At 35.3% G+C, this 14114-nt stretch overlaps 1 long non-coding RNA gene across 1 annotated transcript; it reads left to right on the forward strand.

The window, feature by feature from the left end:
• The first annotated feature begins 8585 nt into the window (after positions 1–8585).
• On the forward strand, positions 8586–9645 carry LOC144548660 (uncharacterized). The gene is made up of 3 exons (XR_013509410.1): positions 8586–8694; positions 8944–9096; positions 9541–9645. It is a non-coding gene; the product is annotated as an uncharacterized LOC144548660 (long non-coding RNA).
• Positions 9646–14114: the final 4469 nt, after the last annotated feature.

Raw genomic sequence — 14114 nt, forward strand, 5'->3', positions numbered from 1 at the left:
TAGGGCATCTACAACCCAGATACACCACTCTAATTGAAGGTGTTTGGAGCACTCTAGTAGTCCCTCTAGATGGCAAGATAATAGGGCATTGACAACCCTGATACAACACTCCACTTGAAGGTGCTTGGAGCACTCTAGTAGTGCCTCTAGATGGCAGGATAATAGGGCAATTACGACCCTAATACAACACACCAATTGAAGGTGTTTGGAGCACTCTTGTAATGTCTCTATATGGCAAGATAATAGGGCATATACAACCCTAATACAACACTCCAATTGAAGTTGTTTGTAGCACTCTTGTAGTGTCTCTATGTGACAAGATAATTGGGCATTTACAACTCTAATAAAACACTCCAATTTAAGGTGTTTGGAGCACTCTAGTAGTGACTCTATATGGCAAGATAGTTGGGTATTTACAACCCTAATACAACACTCCAATTGAATGTTTTTGGAGCACTTTAGTACTGACCCTATATCGCAAGCTAATAGAACATTTATAACCCCAATACAACACTCCAATTGATGGTGTTTGGAGCACTCTAGTAGGGACACTATATAACAAGATAATGGGAAATTTCCAACCCTAATTCAACACTCCAATTGAAGGTGTTTGGAGCACTCTATTAGTGACTCTATATAGCAAGATAATAGGGCATTTATAACCCTAATACAACACTCCAATTGAAGTTGTTTGGTGCACTCCTGTACTTTCTTTAGATGGCCATATAATAGGGCATTTACAACCCTAATACAACACTCCAATTGAAGGTTTGTAGGGCACTCTTGTAGTGTCTTCGTATGGCAGGATAATAGGACATTTACAACTATAATACAACACTCCAATTGAAGGTGTTTGGAGCCCTCAAGTAGTATCTCCAGATGGCAAGATAATAAGACATTTACAATCCTAATACAACACTCCAATTGAAGGTGTTTGGAACACTCTAGTAGTGACTAAATATAGTAAGATAATAGGACGTTTACAATCCTAATACAACACTCTAATTGAAAGTGTTTGGAGCACTTTAGTAGTGTCCCCAGATGGCAAGATAATAGGGCATTTACAACCCTAATACAACACTCCAATTGAATGTGTTTGGAGCACCCCAATAGTGTCTCTAGATGGCAAGATAATTGGGTATTTACAACCTCAATACAACACTCTAATTGTATGTGTTTGGAGCACTCTAGTAGTGACCCTATATCGCAAGTTAATAGGACATTTACAACCCTAATACAACACTCCAATTGAAGGTGTTTGGAGCACTATAGTAGTGACTCTATATAACAAGATAATGTGACATTTGCAACCCTAATTCGACATTCCAATTGAAGGTGTTTGGAGCACTATATTAGTGACTCTATATAGTAAGATAATAGGGCATTTACAACCCTAATACAACACTCCAATTGAAGTTGATTGGAGCACTCCTGTACTTTCTTTAGATGGGAAGATAATAGGGCATTTACAACCCTAATACAACACTCCAATTGAAGGTTTGTAAGACACTCTTGTAGTGTCTCCATGGCAAGCTAATAGGGCATTTACAACTATAATACAACACTCCAATTGAAGGTGTTTTTAGTACTATAGTAGTGTCTCCAGATGGCAAGATAATAAGGCATTTAATTACTAATACAACACTCCAATTGAAGGTGTTTGGAACACTCTAGTAGTGATTAAATATAGCAAGATAATAGGACGTTTACGACCCTAATACAACACTCCAATTGAAAGTGTTTGGAGCACTCTAGTAGTGTTTCCATATGGCCAGATAATAGGGCATTTAAAATCCTAATAAAACACACCAATAGAAAGTGTTTGGATCACTCTAGTAGTGTCTCTATATAGGAATATAATAGGGCATTTACATCCCTAATACATCACTCTAATTCAAGGTGTTTAGAGCACTATAGTAGTGACTCTATATAGGAAGATAATAGGGTATTTACATCCTAAATACAACACTTCAATTAAAGGTGTTTGGAGCACTCTAGTAATGTCTTTATATGGCAAGATAATAGAGCATTAACAATCCTAATACAACACCCCAGTTTAAGGTGTTTGGAGCACTTAAGTGGTGTCTATATATGGCAAGATAATAGGACATTTACAACCCTAATACAACACTCCAATTAAAGGTGTTTGAAGCACTCTAGTAGTGACTCTATATAGCAAGATAATATGGCATTTATAGCCCTAATACAACACTCCAATTGAAGGTGTTTGTAACACTCTTGTAGTGACACTATATAGCAAGATGATAGGGCATTTCCAACCCTAATACAACACTCCAATTAAAGGTGTTTCGAGCACTCTAATAGTGTTTGTAGATGGCAAGTTAATACAACATTTACAACCCTAATAAAACATTCTAATTGAAGGTGTTTGGGGAACTCTAGTACTGTCTCTCTTTGGCAAGATAATAGTATATTTACAACCATCATACAACACTCCAATTGAAGGTGTTTGGAGCACTCTAGTAGTATCTCGATATGGTAAGATAATTGGGCATTTACAACCCTAAAGCTATACTCCAATTGAAACTATTTAGGGCACTCTAGCACTGTCTCTAGATGGCAAGATAGTAGGGCATTTACAAACGTAATACAACACTCCAATTAAAAGTGTTTCGAGCACTCTTGTAGTGTCTCTATATGACAATATAATAGGGTATTTGCAACCCTAATAGAACACCCCAATTGAAGGTTTTTCGAGCCCTCTAGTAGTGACTATATATACCAAGATAATATGGCATTTATAACACTAATACAACACTCCAATTGAAGGTATTTGGAGAACTCTAGTAGTGACTCTATATAGTATGATAATATGGAATTTGCAACCCTAGTACAATACTCCAATTAAACGTGTTTGGAGCAATCAAGCTGTGTCTCCAGATGGCAAGATAATAAGGACTTTAAAAACCTAATACAACACTCCAATTGAAGGTGTTTGGAGCACTCTAGTAGTGTCTCGATATGGTAAGATAATTGGGCATTTACAACCCTAATACAACACTCCAATTGATGGTGTTTGGAGCACTCTAGTTGTGTCTCCATATGGCCAAATAATAGGACATTTAAAATCCTAATAAAACACACCATTAGAAGGTGTTTGGAGCACTCTAGTAGTGTCTCTATATGGGAAGATAATAGGGTATTTACAACCCTAATACATCACTCCAATTGAAGGTATTTAGAGCACTCTAGTAGTGACTCTATATAGGAAGATAATAAGGTATTTACAACCCTAATACAACACTCTAATTGAAAGTGTTTGGAGCACTCTAGTAGTGTCTATATGGCAAGATAATAGGGCACTCTAGTAGTGACTCCATATGGACGGCAGGGAAGGATATCTCTCTCAAATCTCTAAACATCTGAAGACATATTTTACATTATAGAGCACTTAGAACTAGGGTTTCACTTCTATGGAGGCTATGCAAAGGAGAAATGAATAGAATAGCAAGGTCTCCATTAGAAGAGGAGGACGAGATGAGACCTGAAGACGGGCGTGCATGAGAGAAGAGACAGCATAGGTGTCCTCATTCCATCTCTCTCTATTGCTCTCTTTCTTTATGTATTTTTTCTCTTTTGTTGTTGAACCTGCCATGAGCGGGTAAAACAACCCTTTTTTCTAGGGTGAAGACATGTAATATTGAATTCTTATGAGTTTAATTAGTTGTTCATTTATATTATCATTGCACTATGATATGAATTCTTACTGAGATTTATGTCTTATTTTCTTACTTATTGTGTGCTTGAAGAAACCTTATATGCATTGAGATGTGTGCTCCTTGCATACCATTGTAGGGTTAACCAATAATCATAGAATATAAGTATCTTAGATACAAGTAAAATAAACTGAACCAGTTGACCACTTGTATCCGAACTTCAGTTAGAAACCTATTATGATATAGTTTGATAGATGATAGTCACACTTTATGATTGATAGAGGAGTAATGTTAATTGTTGTTATTATAAAAGGTTAGAGGAAGGACCGATCAAGTGAACTTGACTCTTTTGTAATATTAGTAATTAGGACTTATCATTAATCTTCATGCAATTGTATTAAGTGCCCAACCTGGACTTAGTCAATTAGGGTGTTACATTACTGACCAAGTAATCAGCACTAGAACATGATTAGAAACTCTCAGATTGCAATTAATACCAGTGCAGGCCGTGCACTGTTCTGATCAAACCGTATGTGATTCCGACTGGAGTGGTGACCGACCTCTGTACGGTTTGTGCAATAGCATACGGATAGTGACATAACTGCATGCGATTAAATTACTTTACATTGACAGGTATTAGCAGTAGCACACGATTGGTGACAGACTGTATGCAATTGTTATGTTAACCAGAACCTAGATTAGACAAGTTTGAAGGATAGAATGTTTGATTCCCTAGAAGCCCATCTTCTAAACACTTAATCTACTACTATTCCACTGTTGTAACTCAACATTACAACCAATAATCAATCAACCATACACAATCACTCGACCTAAAAGAATCAATAACCTAAACTTAGTTTACATCTTAGATTTCTTAATACACCATCCCTGCAGATCGACACCTCGATCTGTACTATACGATATATTCATACGCTTGTGGATCGATTGTAAAGTAGACAATTAGGGTTATAAATATTATTAACATTGATTTCTACTCTATCAGAGAGCTGTCCAAAGCTGACAAAACTTGTACTAGTACAACATCAGTCTTGTGTAAGTTTTCAAATACATAGCGCTTCTGTTCATTTTTAATTTGTTGTTTACATTAAGTAAAAATCATAATTAATCTAGCTATCAAGTTATATATCAATTGATCAACTATTTGTTACAGTTGTGTGATAATGATTATGAAGAATAGAAAAAAACTATAGTTCCAGTCTCGATGGTTGAAGCATTTGACAGAAGAGATCTCCAGATGATTGAGGTTAAGTTTTGGAGGTTTGATACCATGGTGAGACGAGCGATTTAGTATCTCATGTTAGGGGTGCAAACGGATCGGATATTATCCGACCATATCCAAATCCATATCTGAAAATTTGATACGGATATCCGATATCTGAATATCCATGTGGATACGGATACATATATGGTTTTAAATTTTAATTATCCGTATCCGAATAGTAGGTATATACTATATAGCTTAATATATATTATGAAAAAATTTATGTTATTTACTATTATAAATAGCGGAAATCCATATCCGTATCCTGTTAATATCCGATCCGTATCCTGTTAATATCCGATCCGTATCCGTATCCGTATCCAAAAAATAAAAACGGATACGGATATGGTTTTACCACTATCCGATCCGTATCTGATCTGTTTACATCCCTATCTCATGTTGGGTAAAGGGGAATTGAGAAACTTTAGGCACTATGCTTTAGTTGTCACTCGTAGAATACTTCATGAGAACAATTGTGTCGCATGTTGTGTACATTTTAAATAGCGGGGGCTTCGAGTTAGAGCGAAACATAATGGCTATTTCAAGCATGATGTTTGATCGTTATTACTGGGATGATTGTTTTATTATGAAGTCGATTGAGTTATACTTGTGAAGGAGGAGGATGTATTTTGTTATTAGTGATCGATATATATCAGCCCCCAGTGTGTGTGGCTTATGAACATTTGGATAGGTTTAATTATCTTTTGGTAGTAAATGCATCATGTCCAGCTAATCACATATATCCTGATTAGTATTATGTGATTTGTTGTTTATTTGCTAAATTAACTTGGATGGATGTATGGATGAACAACATATTTTGTGCATATGTTGAATTGGGATCTATTATTTGGGATGTTTTGAAATATATGCATATGTTGAATTGGAATCTACTATTTTAGATGTTTTGTAATTAATATATGCATATGTTTAATTTAACTTTCTTGCATGTATAGTTCTGTTACTCTAATTAGTTACAAAAACTTAATTATTATGAACTTCATTAGTTTAACTTCGTCGCCCTTGAATTTGTTTAATTTAAACATTCATGAGTATTATATAGTAATTAATAAGCCAGCTAGCTTATATAGCTAGTGATATATATATATGTTACTCTCTTGGTTAATTATGAACTTTTCTGTTAAAAAAATATAACACAAAATTTTTAATTGATATGGTTAATGATCCTTAATTAGATATTATTGAGTTGGAATTATGTATGTTATTAAATAATTAGTTCCTTATAATGATTAAATTGGATATATATAGTAATTAAATGTGTTTTTTTGTAGTAGTAACATCATCAGTTAAATTGATGTAGCTGCATTACCAATATTCCAATTATTTAATTATCATAGTTGCCAATAAAAAATACAACATTGGTTCAGTAAGGATACCAGACAGTGTTGATCAATCTAACACTAACGGATCATGTACACAAGGGATGGTAAAAGTAACCCCCTCAGTGCCATCGGCCTTTTAGCCAAACCGATGTTGGAGAGACACTCAATACTAACTATTCGTGAAATTTAACCGATGACAAAAAAGGAGGTCAGGAGGGGGTCCATCAACGCCATCGGTTTGTTATCCGAAACATACGGTAAAAAGTTCAACGTAATTACAACGCTGCCACTCGTGATGTACACCATCTATGTGGAAGCACATCCGATGGTAAAGGGACGATGGGAAAAATATTTTTTTGTATTAGTGTGGGGTTCGTAGATCACCTCTGCGGCTCCAATTTTTTTTTAGAAAATTTTTCAACTAAAAAAAAATATCAGTTTTTATGCCAACTGATTCTTCGAAAAATCGGTTTTGGTGAAAAATCAATGTGCCATAGAAATCAATGTTTTTGTTTCTTATTAATAACTGTTCTGAAGAAAAAAAAGTTGGGACCGCATAATGTCTTTGTCGACTCCAGTTTGAGGCCGTAGAACATTTGTGCAGATCCAGTATTTGAAGCCGCAGATCATATGTGCGGCCTAGGTATTTTTCGAATTGTGACTAAGTTTGATTTTTTTTTTTTTGTTAAGCTATAAATAAAAATTTTGGACATAGAGATAGATAGAGCATAGCCCACATAAAAAGATTGAAGAACCTCATCAACAACACTTTCCAAGGAGAAATGAGAGGTAGCACAATTGGCTAGGAAAATGTTCTAGAGTTGTTATACTCAAAGGTCGAGAGTTCGATTCCCCCTCACGAAATTCACGGATGTAGATGCTCCTCCTCGTTAATAGTCGAAAATAAATATCCCCATTCAAACAATATATTGGAACCCCTGCTGTCTCTCCATCTTCTCCCTCTCTCCTCGGTAATTATTAATCAACTCTTTCTCTATCTCCCTTTATATAAATACTTCCTAATAATCAATCCATTCATTCGTGCCTTTTATGGAGGAATAGTTCATTATATTTTTTTTGCACGAGTTCAATAGTTCATGTTTTATTTTAGATTCTTTCGGTGACAGTAATCTTCTCTTTTCATTTTCCTCTTGCCTTTTTTTTTTGCATTAGTAGCAAACACCGAATTTTGTATTTTATCAACATTTCTATTATTGAGGTTTTAGTTCATTAAATAGTCTTTTATTTATTAAATATTTTTTTGTTGCCATGTAGCCTTTTCCCCTGTATTCTAATCTAATAATGCATTATTTGTTAGTCAAATCTTTGGCTACTAAATTACAGACCCTATTTTGTTTAGTGAGATGAATAATGATTAATAGTGATCTGCGGCTTCTATTTTTTATAATCCAAGTGCTTCTATTTTATATGTGGCAATTACATGGAGTTTTGAGTGACATTGGTTTATCAACATTTCTACAGTTGAGGTTTTAGTTCATTAAATAGTCTTTTATTTAGTAAATACTCTTCTTGATTCAGTATTCTAATGCTGCCTGCAGGTTGAAATTGACTCAAATTTTCAATGGATGAACTTCAGCCTAAAAAAAACAGTGATAATATCAATATAAATAGTGATTATATCAGCAAACTGCCTGCTGATATAAAAGAGAAAATTTTAGCTGAACTTTCACTCAAAGAGGCGGCCAGAACAAGCATCCTCTCGAGCACTTGGAAGGATTCATGGACTTCACATCCAAATTTGGTGTTTGAAGAAAAATATACAGAGTCTAGGCTTATTGAATTGATCGACAAGGTACTACGGGTTCACCGGGGTTCAATTCAAAAATTCAAGCTTGTTAGTGAGCATGCCTGCAATGAGGCAATCGGTCGCTGGATGCTCATCTTATCTACAAATGAAATTGAGCATCTTCATCTACATTTTTGCGGGATTAAAGGAAAAATTCCTTCGCGCTTCTTTTCTTGCAATGCATTGAAATCTGTGTGCCTGACAGGTTACAGTTTTAATGTTCCTCAGTTTTTCAATGACTTTACTCTGCTACACACCCTTTGCCTATCTCATTTTAATTTGTTGGGGTTTGGTATAGAGAAAATGGTTTCGAGTTGCCCTTTACTAGAATACTTGGATCTTAGTTATTTTGTCCTGCAAGGTTGCCTTCGTATCCTTGCACCAAAACTCACTTGTTTGGCTATCAGTGGTACTTTTCAAGGTATATGTTTGGAAACTCCAAAATTGGTCATGGGAATCATTCGTCTCTTTAGTTATATTGGAAATATTGGAGATTATGCAAAAGATGTGAAGGAAAGCAACATTACACGTGCTCTTGGTCATCTTTCTAACATTCAAAAGCTAGCGATACGGGGTCTATTCATTGATGTAAGTTTGATATATTTTAAAAAAATTTTACAATGATATTAGCATACCTATCACTAGTAGTACAGAATGGTTATATTCTAGTAAATTAAGCCAAAAAAAAGGTTATAGAATCAATGGATATGAGTCAAATATATTCTGGTATATACGTGGTATTGTAGTGTTGACAGATCTGATGTTTTTCTGACACTAATAATATGTCGCCTTATTATTTGGCTAGATATTTATGATTTCTTCCACTTTTTTTGCAAGTACTTGGCCAGGGGACCTATTCAGAAGAATCTTCCAGCAATGTTCAATCATTTGTCTGAGATTTCTGTGGATTTAGGTAGTGGCGTGAATGAGATTGCGCCTGCTCTTTGCTTGTTTCAAAGTGCACCGAACTTAAAAGAACTCCGTATAAAGGTGCACTACTTCTCTACATGTATTTTTCTGTTTATGTTTTGTATTAATTTTTATATTTTTGGGCAAAACTGAATGCTCGATTATTTGCAAATCCATTCAAGTAATACTGTCGGCAAGGAAACTTGAAAGAAATACAGTTACCAATTACTAGGCAAGAATGGGAGTCAACTGAGCCCCATTCTTTTGTAAAAATTTCATGTTGATGTGTTGGATTTTAGATAAAATTGTTACAGGTAAGACCTCCATATTCCCTACATATTTTCTACAAACGACTTCTTGTTCAAAAAATAAACATCAATAGCCCCTCTGTATACATTGACTCCAATAGTCGAAAATCTATATAATGTTGGTACTGGCAAATTAGTTAAATCTTTCTATCTATTCATACTTCCTAATCATACCACTGACAGGGCTTCTTCATTTTTTTTTTCTCCCAATTTTTAGCTTTTGTACTTTCGTGATCCACCATATATTGAAGGTTCGTGGGAATCAAAAGCAATTCGAGAATGCTTGTTTAAACGCCTGGAGGTTGTGAACATTATGTATGATTGTCTTCCGGGGGAATTGGACTTGGGAAAGTTAGAATCAATGCTAGAATTTGCGAAATTTGTGTTAAGCAGTGTTTTATTAAAATAACTAAATCTCAAAATTCTTAGGAATATCCTATTCTAATAAGACAAAAATATTGGATTTATTATTCGAGCTATTCAAATCTAACCATACACCGAATTAGCTTTTCCGAATAGTCTAATTTCAAAAATAGCCTATTCTCAATCCAACCAAACTTGGTTTCAGAAATTATAAAAAGTACTATCTTTTATGGTTTCAGAAATAGATGGAGTTGGTCTAAATTTGGCCTCTTCTATTTTAACTTTTTTTTTCTTTCCTTTTCTGAGATTCGTTTATTTATTTCCTTTTCTCACTAAAGAGGGGCAACTCTCATTTACCTTTCAAATAAAATCTGAGACTTAATTTGTCGCTATTTTTCTCTCAATCCCTTAGTCTGCTATTGTCGTCTAGACAAATTTGTAAGTTAGCTTTTCTACTTATAAATCATGAAATAATTTATTATCATTATCATTACAACTGCATAATTATTCTTTATGACTAGTTTTAATGTACTTGGTTATCTGTTTATTTATTGAAATATATGGTATCTGTTTATTTATTGATATATATGTCTTCCTAGTATTGTTTATTAATTAAAATATGGTTTCTTCCTTTAATTTGATGTCTCTGTCAACAAAAACTTGTTGGAGCGAACAAGATGAATAGAATCAAGAGTCATGCTAGAAAAAATATCAAAATGACCGTTGAAGTCGACCAGATTAGCAATCTGCCAAACAAAATTCTTGCTCACATCCTTTCTTTTCTTAGCACCAAAGAAGCCATACAAACGTGTATTTTATCAAAGACATGGAAATACATATGGACTGCTGTACCGACTCTAGAATTTGATTTTGAAAAGTTCTGTCATGGTGATCATAGGGTACTTGATGGGAACACAAAAGAATGTATGCAACAAATTAAAGAATATGAGTCCAAGTATGTGCAGTTCATTGAAGGTGTTATGCTATATCGAGAAGCACTGATACTGGATACATTTAAGCTGCATTGGTTTAATGATTGTCATGATCAATATTATACTCCCAAATCGGTCACAGAAGTAATTCCACGTGCACTAAAGTTCAAGCCTCGAGTTTTATCGGTTAATTTTCATCTGGATAGTTGTGAGAATTTGGACATAGATTCAATTTTCAACAGTGACTCTCTCGAAGATGTGCATCTTAGCTGCAACTATGATTTGGAAAATTTTGCTCCAAACTCAATCAACCTTCCCCATTTGAAGAAACTAGAACTCGTCAGGCAAGATATAGGCAGGGATTTCTTTAATAAATTATCGTTGGGATGTCCTGTCCTTGAAGAATTGACACTCTGAAATTGTGAACTCAACTTTGATAAGATTTATTTTAACATTTTAAAGAAATTGATCATTTTTTTATTGTGATCGAGCGAAGGAAGTTGAGAAACTTGAAATTACTACTCCGAATCTCTTGTATCTGGAGATCGAAAGATACTATGGCTTAACAGAAATTTCAGCTTCAAACATGCCTTCCCTTGTTGGTGCATTCATCGAGTTCGGATGGTGTGAGCTGGATGGTGTAGTAATCGGTAGGGAGCCCAATTTTCTTGGTTCTCTTTCAAACGTGACAAGCCTGCATTTTGTTGTGGAATGTGAGATTAAGGTACTTCCTCTATGCAGTACTAATTATATGCTGATCGATAATACAACAACTAAATTGAAATGGTATAACCAATATTAATGATCATAACCTTACTGTTTGCCAAAACTCTGTGCTAGTTGGATGATCTTTGTTTTGTGATTATTCTTTTCTTGCAAAAAATGGCTATCAATATTTAATTATATTATTGCTATGCAAACCTCTGATCACATATTAATAGCCATTTTTTCAGGAAATGGATACATTTGCGGAAATAGAGCATACATATTGATAGCCATTTTTTCATAGCAATATGTATCCATCGGGTTTTAGTCTTGTAACCAATTGCTTTTTTTTTTTCTATAAATTAAAATTTGTAGACCTTGTTAACAATTTGTTGCAATTTTCACATGATGGAAAAGTTGAAGAATGGAGCTTCTAATTGTCCAACCTTTAACAACTTGAAGAGATTGAGCATTTTATGGAGAGTAGATTTTAACTTCGATTTGATTGCTTTTTTCATCCACAATTCGCCACATCTAGAGGACATCACTTTGTTGGATGAAATTGTAATCTTTCTTTCTTTCTCTCTTTTTTTGAAAATACTGACAGCGGCTGTCAGTGTGCCAGTATCCGAATTATAAAAGAAAAAAACCAAAAACATGAAGAAAAAATAATACAACCAACAACAAAAGCCACAGCCACTAAGGCCTATCTAACACAATCTCAACCACAACTTTGCGTCTTGCAAGATGTTTTCCTCCACTGCCTTAATCGGTACCTCTTGACCTTCAAAAATCTTTTTATTCCGTTGTTTCCAGATGGACCAGCAGGTCGAGACAAAGTAAGCCTGCCACTGCTTCTTCCTCAAACCAGCTGCAGCTGCTCTAGAAATCGAAACTTGCCAAGTCCCCTGTACCGATACATCGAAATGCATAAGCTTTACCCCTAGAATAGATGCCATTCTTGCCCACACTCTTACTGCTTTTGGACATTGAAAAAACAGATGCAGTGTGGACTCAACTTCCCCAATGTTACAGGACTCACAATTCGTGGATATATGAAAACCTCTTCGCACCATCATCTCATGAGTGAGCAATCTGTCTCTGAGTAGTAGAAAAACAAAAATGTGCACAGTTGGTGGCACCTTATAGTTCCAAATAGTATCGAACGGTCATTTAATTTTACCACCTCCTGCCAACACTGTGTAGGCCGATTTTGCTGAGTAGACCCCATGTGACCCCCATGCCCACACTAGCTGATTATTCCTGTCAAGCTCAGTAGACATAGTAAACAAATGATTGATTGATTGTAAAGTTCCCCAAAAGAAAGAACCTGTGCAGATCCACCTTCTCGCACCATCTTGAGCATGAGACTTTTGCTTGAGAAGAACAATCTTTTCGGTCCACAAACAATTAAAGTTAGTGTACAATCTCCACCACCATCGCAAGAGTAGTGAGATGTTTCGTAACCTCAAGTTAGAAACCCCCATTCCTCCCCATTCTTTCGATAAACAAACCGTATCCCAATTTATCAAAGGAATTCCAACTCTATTGTCTTCATTTTTTCCCCATAAAAAAGTTCTCCTAATTCGGTCAAGTCTCTGAAGTAACCACTTTGGCAATTGAAAACAAGCCATGAAATAAATTGGTATAGAAGAAAGGACCGAATTAACAAGTTGTAACCTACCCCCTCTTGAAAGGAGCTTCCCTTTCCAACCCTCCAACACGCTTTCAAAGCGTTTAATCAAAGGCATAAAGAGAGCTCTTGTAGGTGCCCTAATTGTGAGTGGCATACCCAAATAAATGGTCGGAAATTGGGATTGACGGCATCCCAAAATCAAGTTCACCCGATTGCAAGCTTCTTCTTGCATATTAATCGGTATCCACATGCTTTTGTCATAGTTGATATGAAGACCCGAGATTGCCGTAAACATTCTCAAAATGATTTTTAGGGAAATCAAAGTTTCTTCATCCGCACTAGCAATGATAGCCGTGTCATCGGCATATTGCAAGGCAATAACCGAATCCCTCAACTTTAAAGATAGCCTATTAGATAAATTGAGATTTAATTTACTTATCATCATTTGTAACACATCTACTGCCAAATTGAAAAGCATTGGAGAAAGGGGATCTCCTTGCCTCAAACCTCTCTTATGATCAAAGTAATCTGTAATCTCATCATTTACAATAACTCTTGAACTTGCTGTTTCTAAGAGTGATCGAATCCAACTCAACCATCTTGGTGGAAAACCTCTTGCCTCCATCACATTTATAAGGAACTCCCAACTGACCGAGTCGAAGGCCTTTGCAAAGTCAATTTTTATAAAAACCGACCCCTTACCCGACTTAGAGAGATGATGCAAGATCTCACGAGGGACAATTTGAAACCCCTTGTAAGTTAGGTACAAAATAAGAATTGGAATAATAAAAGTTTTTGTTGCATAGCTAGGATCTGGTTACGTTATGCTGAAAAACCAAGTACATATGACAAACTACCACTTAGCTTGCTAAGAATTGTAATAATGAATTTTCTTTCAACTATGAACTACCAATTAGCTAGCTAAGACGGTTTTATTTAAGGCCTTAATTCACTAAGCATGAAAGTTTTGTGCACTATGAAGCTCTGGGAAAATGCATCTCGGAATTTAGGTCTGAAGGAGCCGAAATATGATTTGTCTCCACGGGAGCACCTTGAGACGGTCGAAGTTTTGAACTGCTGCATGAGGAAAATTAGATCTAAAACTTGGAATCTGCTGGTCAAAAATTTCTATGCACATGTGAGAACCATTGGGAA

Source organism: Carex rostrata, chromosome 33 (genome assembly GCF_964058835.1).
Source record: "Carex rostrata chromosome 33, lpCarRost1.2, whole genome shotgun sequence".
In the NCBI taxonomy this organism is placed as follows: domain Eukaryota; kingdom Viridiplantae; phylum Streptophyta; class Magnoliopsida; order Poales; family Cyperaceae; genus Carex; species Carex rostrata.